This window comes from Ambystoma mexicanum, chromosome 12 (genome assembly GCF_040938575.1).
Source record: "Ambystoma mexicanum isolate Mex_15411 chromosome 12, UKY_AmexF1_1, whole genome shotgun sequence".
Classification (NCBI taxonomy): Eukaryota; Metazoa; Chordata; class Amphibia; order Caudata; family Ambystomatidae; genus Ambystoma; species Ambystoma mexicanum.
In genome coordinates this window covers 1,092,245,492-1,092,258,379 of record NC_090936.1, presented here as the reverse complement: position 1 = coordinate 1,092,258,379, position 12,888 = coordinate 1,092,245,492, and positions in this window count along the sequence as shown.

Here is a 12,888-nt window from a genome sequence, read left to right as displayed (position 1 = left end):
ACAGGGCCGTGATTTTGCGGGCGGCGAAGAAGAACTGATAAGGAATTCCTACGGCCATGGCTAGATGTGAATCTGACAAGAGAGGCGTGGCTGATAGTTGGATCTGGAAAGGAGTTCCTAAGAAACAGAGAGGATTAGTATCACATTGGAAATGCTAGGAGTCAAGATCCCTAGAACGGACTTCTGATGCGTCTTGCCCAGGAGTAGTGACGCGACTGGGAGCTTGAATGTTGTGATGATATACGGTCACCTGACCATTGGAGGGCGGAGAATTCTGGAGAGGAAAAACAGAAAAAGGCACAGGAACAACGCGGCTGGAAACCACCGCCATCTTGGGGGAATCCTTAATGCTCGATCCATGGGGAATAAGAACCTGGGCATTAAGGTAACAAAGGCGGTTCTTTCGCCACCAAGACCAGCGGGTAAGGGGAGAAGTGACAGTACCCCACCTTGGAAGACTTTCAAAGGTGGCAACCAGCTTCACTTAGCTACCCTCAATTCTTGCTTTGTTGTAAAACATTCCTTGGACACCTGTCGCCTCCTTGAATACTTTGTCCTCAATGTCTCTGCTCTCACTGAGACGTGGTTCAATGCCAGCTCTGTCACTGCTTGGTGGAGTGACCCTTGCCTTCCCTGAATGGGTCCCTGCTACTGTCATTCCCACTCAATCTTAATCTTCCTTTGCATGCCTTGGCTATAGGCTTAATGTCTCTCCTACCCTCTCGCTCACTCTCGCCACTATCTATAGGCCCCCAGGACCTTCCACCATTTTCCTCTCTGAATGGGCTGACTTCTCCTTCTCTCGCCTGTCCTCCTCCCACAAAGTTCTCTTCCTGGCTGACATTAATATTCACCTAGACTCTCCAGATGGGCCACTGTACGTTTCCACAAACTTTGTGACTCTCTCTGTCACAATTCTTCCCCCAGGCTCGACTCACTCTGCTGGTCACACCTTGGATGCGCTCACCTCTGCAGAAATAACTCTTTCCAACCCTCTAACTACCCCTCTCTCCTGGTCTAACCATTGTCTCCTCTCCTAACATCTGGTGCTTCATGGCCCCCCGGTGATGCCTCTTCCCGCGCTTCCAGTCTCCTTCTCAGTCATTCGACTGATGAAGCGTGTGTCAGTGATTGCATTTGCTGCCAACTTCATTGCTCCCCAGACCAGTTATTGACTCTCACACTGACTCAGCACTTGCTAACCTCCATCTCTCCTTCTCCAACACTCTGGACATCCTTGCCCCCGTTATGAGGATCTGCATGAAGTCTGCTTCCAAGTGCAACTCTTGGTATGACTTTTCGACTTGGCCGCTCTGAAACGCAACTGCAGAGTTGCTGAGAGGAAGTGGCAGGCCTCAGGCACATTCTCTGACAAACTGGCCTGCCGCCTGCTCCAATGGAAATATCGACTCTCCATCCGCTCTAAAATTCTGCTGCGAATCGCTTAAATGATGTCACTCTCTAACAACTTTTTTCAAAGATCAATGTCAAATTTGGTAATATTGGAAGAGGTTTTGCTCTCTCAGGTGATAGTCTTACATTTCAAAAGGACTTGATTGTTCCATTTCTAAACATATCCCCGATGCACCAGCTTCTATTATCCTCCAGCCTTGGAATGCACCCACCGCTCATGTCCAAGCCTGCATTTCTGGGGCCACCAACAACATGGCTGAACTTTTCAGAATCTGCAAGGAACTTGCCAACCCTACTGCAGTCTCTTCTTCTCCTCTTCCCTCCCAGGCCCTCTGCATTGCACTGGCCTCCCACTTGTCCACCAAAACTCAGGATGTCCTGTCCTCACGCTCCTCTATCTCTTCACACCTCCCCTCCACTCTTGCCTTCTTTGACTCCCCTCAGCCTCCCCCATACTCTCCTCCTACTCTCCCATAACACTGGATGAGGTCTCTAGAGTAGACTATGAAAGTCTCCTCCAAACAGGTGCTCGTCTGCTCTTCCCGAACTATCAAGGACAGCATCTACTCTGTTGCCCCTGCCTTGGCTGACTTCTGTAACCATTCCTTTGCCACTGGCTCATTCCCACATCCCCTCAAGCACTCTCTTGTGCACCCTCTCCTAAAAAGGCCATCCGCTGACCATTCTTGCTAGCCAACTATCACCCTATCTCCAACACCCGTTTCCTGGGCAAACCCCTGGAGAAGTTGTTCAACCCCATCAGACCCACCACACTGAGTCTGCTGGTTGTCTCCACGACCACCAATCTGGATTCAGAGCATCCAGAGAAATGGAAACTTCTCTCCTGAACTCCTGTGAAGACCTGCTCTCAAATCTTGATTACAACTCTCCCTCCATGCTGATCCTTCTCGATCTGTCCTCTGCCTTTGACACTGTCAATCATGACATCCTCATAAATCATCGCCATGGTACCCTAGGCATCACAGACTGGGCACTGGCCTGGCTGACCTCCTCCCTCTCAAACTGACCTCCGCAAGTGCAACTGGGCCCTTTCCTCTCTGCCACCTCACTCTCTACCTGCAGCGTCCCTCAGGGCTCTATCCTATCGCTCTGGCCTTTCAATATCTACATGGTCCCTCTGGCCCACCTGTTCTCTACCTTCCCTCCTCACTTCCAGTGTCATGCTGATGACAGAGCTAAGCTTCCCTCCTCTTCTTCCTCTCTTATACTTGATTGCCTGACTGCTATTCAGGCATGGTGCTCTGCTAATGATCTCTACCTTAATGCCAGTAAGTCAGAGATCCTTCTCCCTGGGACGTCAGATCCCTGGTTCCCTCCCACTCTCTGGTCGCCCTTCATGGGCCCTCTCCCCTCACCCTCTTGTGAGGCAAAAAACCTTAGGGTCATCTTCAACTTCTCTCTCTCCTTTTCCTCTCACATCACGGACCTTGCCAAGAAGTCCAGCTTTCAGCTCCACCTCCTCAGAGGCATTCTCCAATTCCCCACCTTTCCCCAGAAGCTAAATGTCTCCAGAGCTCTGGTTCTTTCTAGGCTGGACTACTGTAACAGCCTCTTCCTCAATCTGCCTCTTTCCTCCGTTCGCCGTCTTCAACTAATCCAGAATAGGGTTGCAAGACTTATCGTAGGCCTCAAGCACAGGGAGAGCATCTCTAAAGCCAGGAAATCTCTCCACTGGCTCCCGGTTGCTGAAAGCATCAAATTCAAGACCCTCTGCATCATCCACAAGGCTTCCAGGGGCCTGGGACCCCGCAACATCCAAGTTTCTCTCCCAAAATACCTCCCTGCTAGAGACCTCCGGTCCTCTTGCTCCAACTCTCTGCAGATCTAATGTTTCTCCAAGCAGAGAGGGGGGGGATAGATCTCTCTCTTTGGCAGGAACCTTCCTCTGGAACGGCCTTCCTGCCCCTCTATGACTTCAGCCGGATCTCCTTCAGTTTCTGAAACTTCTCAAGTATTCCCTTTTCTCCTCCTCCTTCCCTCTCCTCCTCCCTTGCTAATAACCTCCTGCCGCTGCGATTGGCACCTCGTCACTTAAGTGCCTTATGGGGGCCGGGCCAGACCCTCCCCGTCCAGTCTACCACAGCAACCCCTAACCAGCACTTGCTCTTGGGCACCCTTTCCTGACTAGCCTATTCTGGTCCATCACGTCCTCGCACTAGCTGACCCTTACCCCTGCTTCCCCTGGAATTTGCCCTCCTGGTCCCCCCTGAGCACTTGCCCAGCCCTGGGGCACCAGCATTGCTGCATGACCCCCCTTCCCACTTCCCTTATACCAGGCTTCTGCCCGGACTGGCCCTCTCCCCTGCACTTGCATGGTCTGAATGTCACATGGCCTAGTAGGACCATTTATTGATGTTGTTCCTCCTCTGTGTCCCCTCACTCCCTTTTTGTCTTGTGGTCCCTTGAAACTCTTGTCTATAGGCTCCATACAAATGTACAATAAATACAAATAAAATTATATGAGGGCATGGCAAGCAGACACTGATAGACCAGTAAGAGAGAAGGAGTGGGGGAGGAGGGGGGATATGGATGAGAATAAAAAGAGTGTCTACAGCAGTTCAAATGAAGGAGGCAGCGTATAAAGCTGTTGCGCGATGGGACCTAACACCGGCGCGGTTGAGGAAAATGAATCCTGAGAAGCAGGGAAAATGCCGGCGGGAGTAGAGGGGAGATGGGACCTTCATCCATTCATGGTGGGAATGCCCAAAGATCGAACCATTTTGGGGAGATGTTTTATCATATATTTCTAAAGTTTTGTGACGCACCTTCCCATTTTGACCCATGGCTGGTATTGCTGGGTGTAGTGACTGAGGGAATGTATGATAACTTTACTACTATTGGCAGCACGAATGGTCGTAGCCGCAAAGTGGAAGGAAATGCTTTTATGGTTTTTACAGCTGAATAAAGTTATGTTTAAACACGTAAATCTATGGTGGGTGAAACTGTGGTCGCTAGAAAAATGAACGGCAGACCTAACAGATAGAAGGGGGGATTTTGCACATAATGCCGGCACAGACTTAGGACAGTGAACTTGTTGGATGTACTTGTGCCTTAAGGGATCTGTCTGTAGCCTAACAACAGATTTTAGTGGAGGATAGGTCGAATAGCAGATAATCCAATGTAGGGTTAGTGGAATGTGGGCGGCGGGCGCTATAGTTTATTGTGATTCTCCTTCTGTTGCTAATGTACTGCTAGACCGAGTTGGTGGGAATTAAGTGGTAAGGGGAGGAGGGGTTGACTTTGGGTTATTTGTTTAACTACACTAAAGCCAACTGTATGCATTTAATCGTGAAGTGTAATATTAAGCCAAGAAGGTGGTAACTTGAAATCAATTAATTCATTTTGACAATAACAAGCATTGGCAAATCCAACAGTTTTGGCTTGTGTATATGTATTAGGCATCTGCCAGGCACTGCTATTACATGCACCAATTTTCACCTGCTACTATCAATTGCCAGTTAATGTCACTAAAGCTGTGCCTGGCACCTGCCTTTCCCATGCCTACACAAAGCCCAAACTGTTGGCATTTCCAATGCTTGTTTTATAAAGCCCTCTTCACGAGGCGTACCCTCTACAAGAAGTCAGGCTTATTGGCTTTGTCAATTCTTGCAATTATAGCTGTGCCATTGAAGAGAATTCCCAATGCTTACACTTCAACACTTCTGCCATATTCCATGTCCCCTGTTTGTCTTGGCACTTTGGGCCTCATTCCAAGTTGTGTGGTCCAGTAAAAAAGTGCCGGTATCCGTGGATGCCAGCACTTCACCGGACCGCCTGACCACGGGTTTACCGATGGGGCACCTGGGTTACCTCCAGCTTTTTGCTGGAGGTAAGCCAGACGCCCTACCGGCAAAAAAACCTTGGTACAGGTAATGACAGCAAATCTCTGTGGGTTTACACCATCATTCCGGGCACTCGGAATCTGGCGGCAATGCCGCCGGACCGAGTGCCGTAAACGGTAACAACATTTGCTGGTATCCTAGCGGCTCTACCGCTAAGGATACTGGGAAACTCATCAGGAGGCCCTTTATTTGGACTGCATGATTCCAAAGGTGGCCCACTCTAATTAGCGTACCCAGGAAGGCCTGTTTGGATTTGACTCTGCTGCTTTCTTCCTGCAAATCATGTAACATACTCTCACACATAATTGATTCCAAAGAAGTTCAATGAGGAGAGTTAAGTCACTGGACAGTTGTATGAAAATAAACACGGTCACCCCCAACAGCTTTGTAATACTTAATGGCAATAATTAATAATTGGACTACCATGCAAAAACATGAATGAATCTATGGGTGGAACCGGTGGCTCCCCAGATGTTTTGGACTGTCATTCCCTTGACCCCTCACCATTGCATTTTTCTGCATCACAGAGGACATCAGAGTCCCCTACATAGTGATTCATGGGCTGTGGCAGAGACCAAAAGCTCTCTAAATCCAGAAATAAACAACATTGGCCAAGCCAATAGTTTTTTTTGTGTGGGCATGTGATAGGTGCCTTTTACTGCCATAATGCGACTCTGTACCATAAGATGGCAACATATTTAAAATGGCATGAGTACTGGGGCATATGATGGCAGAGCCTGGCAAATGCCTATCTTATACTGATACACAAACCAAAATTGTTGGCTTTGCCAATGCTTGCTTTTATCAAGTGCTAGGAACAGATGTGAGAACACACATATTGCTTGGAAATCAAGTGGCTGAAGGCAGACCCGACTAAAACGTTTTTACTACACATTTGAATCTTCAATTAAGCTGTTGCCTTTTAGAGGAATGATTATAAATGACACTGGCAGAGCCTTTACTGCACAAACTTTGATATTTAAATGTGATCTGCTAGCTCAAATAGATCCCAGGAGGATGTGTTTAGAGTAGAGTGGGTCAGGTGGTCAGTGGGAATGGCCAAAGGGATATGCTTGGCCATGAGTGAAGCTGTGTATCCCTCCTGACATCCCATTTCACGCCTATCTCTACTCCAATTAAATTGTTTTGGCTGGTAGGTATCCAGAGGAGTTGCTAGGCGGGAGATGAGGGGCCTATAGCCATGGGTCTTTTGGTTGTAGCCCCGGATAGAAGCTCAGGGGCTACAACCAAAAGGCTATAGCTAGCCGCGAGTCCCGCCAATCCCGACATTAGCTCAGCCCCTGATCTTTTCCAGACCTAACAACACCCCTGTAGGTATCGTTAGAGGGTCACGTATAGACACAACTAATACGCACTTAAGCCATCTCAGGGAATGCTGTGAGACCAGAGAAACCAATGTTAAAAGCTGATGGAGGATGGCAGGCTGGCAGGAGAATGGATTTTCAAAGAATTTTCAAAGACAGCATATTAATTCACAAGGATGTGCAGAAACAACAAACCAACCGGAACTGAAGATATTGAAGGCTTTCTTTAGAACTTAGTAAGCTTCAAACCCTGAACGTGGAGTACACTTCGAGATCAGGAAAGAGGGTCTAGGATAACAGCTGAACCTGAAGAAAAGGTACACAATACTTTAAAACCCAGTATTGACCGAACCAGATAGGCCTAGGTTTATCTGCTCGGCTGCGTTCATCATACGCCCCGGGAATACTGCCTGGGACAATACCACCATACACTGAATCTGACGCTACATTACAATGATCGTAATAGCCAAACTCATGATGACTCCCTGTAGGTTTGATGGTTATTTATTTATTTATTTGCATGTTAGTTTAACAGTAAGCTTTTAGCAACACAGAGAGAATCAGTTCCTCACGTTCCTCCCTATTTGTTTACTTCCTAAAATCTTTATTCTGTTACAAGAAAAAATGTCAGATTGCAGCCACCTCCAAACAGTTCCTGAAGTAATTAACCGTTGCAGTTATCAAGGAGGCTTGTTCTCCTCTCAGCAATAAAAGCCACAAGTCTTCAGCAGACATAGATCTGTATCTTACTAGGTGGCGCCCAAGTTACCGAGTCCTTTCCCAGGTAAGTGCTGTACATGTGGTGAACAAGTGAAAAAGAGTTTCTCTCGAGCCCTCTCTATTAGAGTCTACACGGCTTGTCACCTCCACTTCCTTCGACTTTCTCTCTCACGGATATCACTACCATTCTTCTGCAGAGATTACATCTAATCCTCATAAATACCGATCTTACATTCGGATCAGGGCATTTCTTTATATACTTTGGATCTCACTTTGCTTTCTCACTTCGGATGCCAGATTTTGGTCTATCTTCACTTTATTTACCTCCTTCAAGGTGGCAATCCAGTCCTTTTCTCGAAGTTTTTTCTTCGCCTTGCCGGGGTTTGTCAAGAGCTTGACTACTGAGCTCTCTTTTTCGGTGAGTAGATTTCTGAACTCATCCCCCCACTTGGACAGAGCTTTGTTGTCTCCTTTAATTAATTCAAATTGGATCTAATCATTCATGGGTGGCGGATTAGCACTCATACATTTCCCATATTAATGTAGTGTTTTTCCATTGGGCTGCCATTTCCATTGAAGCCAACCCCAAATCTTTCCTGAAGATCTGTATTGGGATAGATGTTAAATGTTAAAGGGATTTGTACCGTGCACCGTCACCAATGGAATTGGTCCCCAGGCGCTCAGGCAGATCTGTAAAATAAGAGGTGGGCGGGTTTCTTGGAAGAATGAGAGTCTTCTTCCAAAAAAGGCCCTCCAAGAGTGCCCAAAGTTTAGCTGGCAAGGCGAGTAGGACATCAGCGCCATAGGTGAGCGTGCAAAACCACCTTAGCTTTGCAGAACTCAGTTATTGGAGGGAGTGAGTACCTACAATATTTCCGTTTTAAAATGATTGCTTGGTTCGCAAGTGCAGTGGTTTTCCTTCTTAAGGACTCGATGGAGTGAGTTTCAGCTGTGCTTTTCGAGATCTGAATCCCTAGATATTAAAATGTTTTTGCCTTCTCAATTTTTGTGTGATTGAGGTACCATTTGAATTTCTTTTTCCTTGCTTCCTGGCTGTGTTGTAGGGTAAGAATCTTTGTTTTGTCTGTGTTGATTACCAAGTTATTTTCCACTGCGTATTCTGATAATCTGTCCAATTGCCTTTGCAGGCCGACTTCAGTGTAATCAAATAAGACCAGTCATCTGCATATAACAAGTGAGCGATCTTCACATTGTCAATCTTTGGAAGGAAGCTTCTAATGTGTTCCATGTATTGTCCCAGATCTTCAATGTACAGGTTGTATAGAGCAGGTGCCAAGGAACACCCTTGCTTGATACCCCATCCTGTCGGTATTTCATCACTGAGTAACCTGTTAGCGTTGAGACAGATTCTTATCGTTATGTGTTTGTGCAGCTCACAAAGTTGTTCCACCAGATCAGCAGGGCAAGTCATATCAACCAGCTTTTTCCACATTCGATTTAAACTATTGAAGGCCTTCGAAAAGTCTACAAACGTCATGTTTAGCTTACTGGTGCTTTTCATGATCATTGTTTTTAGCAGTGTGATTAGAAGAGCCGGGGGAGAGGTTCCTAGCCCCTTTACAAAGCCTGCCTGAAAAGTGTCGTTTAACCAATTTTTCTGTATCCATTCCGTCAATGTTTTTAATAGCAGTGTGGCGTACATTTTCCCCATTACGTCTAGCAGGGCTATCAGATGGTAATTTTTGGGGTCTGTCTGTGTCCCATTTAAAACAATTGTTATAACATGGGCCGATCTACAGGATGGCAGAATAGATTTTGAAGACAGAACATTTTTAGCACCAGATACACCATCTTTGCCCACTGCTATGGATTTTCTTTTAATGCTAGATTAGATAGCCCATCCGGCCCCGGGGCTCGCAATGGGCTTAGTCTTTTGATTGTATTGACTAGGTCATCATGGTCATACGGCAAATACAAGGAGTTTGCTGTTTCTAGGGAGAGATCCCGAAGCGAGGGGAGTGCTTTAAACAGAGATCCAACGAAAGCTATCCAGTTTGCTTCGGTCACCCCATTTAGTTGATGAAATTGTTGCATCTGGTTTGCTAGCTCAATCAGGGACCAAATCTTGACTTTCGATTTCTTGGCCAGTGTCCTTATCAAGGTTTCAGCATCTTGTTAAATTAAGGCACATCTGTGATTAATAAGCCAAGTTTTATATTTAGCCTTTATTTGCTTAATTTCGCTCTTTGATGTTCCACTCAATAGTTTCTTGCGAGCCCGAAGAGCATGCCTCATTTCTTTATGTTTTGGGACTATCTCTTTGTCAACGGTATGCTGGTATATATTCTCCTGGCTGGAAAGGGAAGGCATTCCTTTTACATAATAAAGGGCAATACTAGTGGTATAGTCAACTGGGATTGTAGACCCCGATGTTTGTCTTGCCTTCAGTCTTGCTGAGAACGTTGTAACAGTTTTTTTGACTGCCCTTGTGTTCATACTCAGCCTACCTCGATTGTTAGTCACTTCTATGCTGTGTAGGCCGTATGGTATCCTCGTGCCATATTAATTTTAGCCTGTTGTGGTCACTTCTTGTGGTCGTAATGATCTCAAAAGAACATCTGTCTTTAGTTAGGTCTCTCGAGATAAAAACATAATCTATAACGGACGATTGAGTTCCTCTTTTCCACATTGGATGGCAAATGTGGTTGTCTTCAAAATGACCATTCGTCACATGTAGGTTGCGGCTTTTCATTAGCCACAGCTCTTCTTTTTGGGAGCGATCACTACTTAGGTCACAGCCCTCTTGTTTCCTATTTCCTCCTGTGGAGTTATAGGTCAAATTGAAATCACCACACAGGATAACAGAGGAGTTGTCTAAGTTATATGCCTCATCAATTGCTTCTGCCATCCCACCCAGCATCTCTTTATTGACCGCTTCCGTCAGACTCCAATAGATGTTGATCAATGTTAGATGACTATGGGTAGGCTTTTTATGATTAGAGCAGATGTTCTTCTTGCGAAGGGTAGTTTGTTGTATAAACGATCCTCTATTTCTGCACTTAATTAATTCGTAGTTGGCCTTGGTGTTAATCAATGTTAAAAGGCCTGCCCTCTGTCTGCCAGCCTCCCCTCTGGTAGCGGGATTACACAATGAAGTGAATCCATCCAGGCAGGGCTCAGACCTTAGTCAGGTTTCTTGAATACACAAGAAGTCAAAATCATCCCAGTATATCTCTCCCTCCTCCAGCAAATGGGAGAAGCCTCTTGTGTTCCATGATACAAGTGATAGATAGGTTTGTTGAGTCTGTGCTACTGCATTTGCTTTGACGCCAGGACTGTTGGTAGCCAGGCTCAAGGGCTTTCTCCTGCCTCTTCTTGTGTGGGATGAGTTTTATATATAATTTTCCTGTTCTGTTCTTTTCCTGGTTTACAGCCTAGTCAATGTTAAATTCGGTTTCTGTTGTTTTGGTGATTGGTCGTCTCTTGCTACAGGTTTTGTGTTCTCCCGGTGGGCCGTTGTCTTCTTTCACTTGTTGGTGTATTCTGACAGTCCTATCACCTTGAAATAGATTTCTATGTTTGACTGTGCTCTTTCAGCCATTCGTGGTTTTCAATGAGGAGTGGTGTTCATCCGCTGCCCCCATGCTGAGGTCTTTGAGGTCAAACCCCAGCATCAGATAACTCGCAACTGATGTCAAGAGCAGACCTTTTACCACAATAGACCTCAGGTGTAGGTGTACTAAGTACATTCTGTCTTCTCTTCTGAACTCTATTATGGCGAAGTCTACAGTGTTGATTTGTCTTAGTTGGGGAATGCAGTGGCATAATCTAACCACATTATGTCTGTTTAGAATTAAATCTCTCCTTCATCAACCACTCTTTCAAACCTGAAGCATATTGTTTAGTCCCTTTTAGAATATGATTGACCAATCATTGGTTTGACTTCCTTGGCCCCATAGACTGTTTTAGGTGATTCATACCTTTTTTTACTTACTTCTCGGACCTCGGGGTCTCGACTTCTGTGTCCTATCCGATTAATAGGTGTTTTAGGGGCATTCACTCTAGTTCTTCTAGCCTCATCGCCAATGGTTTTAGTACAGCTCTAACTCTTGTTTATAGAGTCAAATCGGGTTAGGGTTTGAGGTCCTCTTTCCTTGAGCCGGGGCAGTTCTGTCATAAAATGTGGCCCTCCTTCATGATCTTTAAATTTTGTAATAATACGATCTCTTTTCTCAGCCAACGTAAGGAAAGGGGAAATCAAATCCCCCTGCGCTGTTTGTTTCAGGTAGTGAGCCTTTTTTAGATTCTTCGAGGGAGGGCTGTGGATGACATCCAATTGCTTGTTTGTCTTTTTTCATTTTCCTCGATCGAGTAAGTAGACTGATCTAACAGTGGGTTAGAGTCCCATTGAGCCGATGAATCCTCATCTTCTTTTCGCTAGACAATCTCTCTCTTTTTAGAACGTGTTTTCTTCAGCTTGAGTGCTCTGCCCTTCCTATGTTGTTTGTTTCCCTTCACTGGAAGAGATAGTTTGAGTCATTCCCTCTAGGAAGTTGGGCATACCTTTGTTGTATAGCTAACAGAGCAATCTTTTTTTCCTTTTTATTCCAAACAGCGGGTATGTTTTTTCTCCAGCTTCTTCCTCGATGTTGTCAGGTTTTGATTCCTGCTCTGGGGACATTATAATTGTCTCTTGCACTTGAGTCTCAGCCAGATTTGTTTCATTAGTGGAACTCATGTCTCTCTCCTCAGTCTCAGATTGGCTGTTGATATCCTCCTCCGAAGCAATATGACTCTTCATTTAGGGTGTTTCTCAGGGGTATTTGTTGTTTTGTCATGGGTCTCTCCGTATTTTCTTGTTCTTTTCCTTGCGGAATTGCAGGCTCAACATCCGTATCCTGTTGTAGCTTAGCAGTGATAGATCCCTCAACATATATCATTTTTGATTGCACCATAGCAAGCAGAGTAGTATGATTTGCCAGAGTGTCGTGAATTGCTTCATATAGCTTCATGAACGGTGTCATTGCAACGGTGATCGTTGACATTTGGGTCAAGGAGTCTTGTTTAGAAGACCTTGAATGTTTAGGGTACTGTATATCTGCTGATGATAGGCTTTCCTTGTTAGTTTCTTTTGTTTTAGGAGGAAAATCATTTTGAAGAGTATTGGGAAGGTCAAGCTGTGAAGGGGAGGCAGTGTCTTTATAGGATAAGTGGGGAGCTGGTGACATCCTTTTTTCTATGTGCGCCATATGGCCTTCTACTGCCGCTTCTCGATCTATATCCGGCTCCTTATACATGGCATTAGAGAGTTCAGCACTGCCTCTCGCTGATTGTCATTTTGCCTCTGCCTTTTCCTTTCTGCATCTCAGTCGCTGATTCTAATCGTTTAGAATCCAGATCTTCAGTCATTGCTCTCAGCACCTCCCTGTCCCCCTGTATGCCTAGTAATACGCCAGAAGATTCCTCAGCCTTTTGTGCCTCAGAGGCCACAGCCACAGTGCTTAGGATCTTCTTGTCGAACCCAGTATCTCCATTTTCCGCAAAGTCCAGGTTGATATCACTGGATTCTTGACCTTGATCACTGATTTGTGATGCGTATGAGTTTA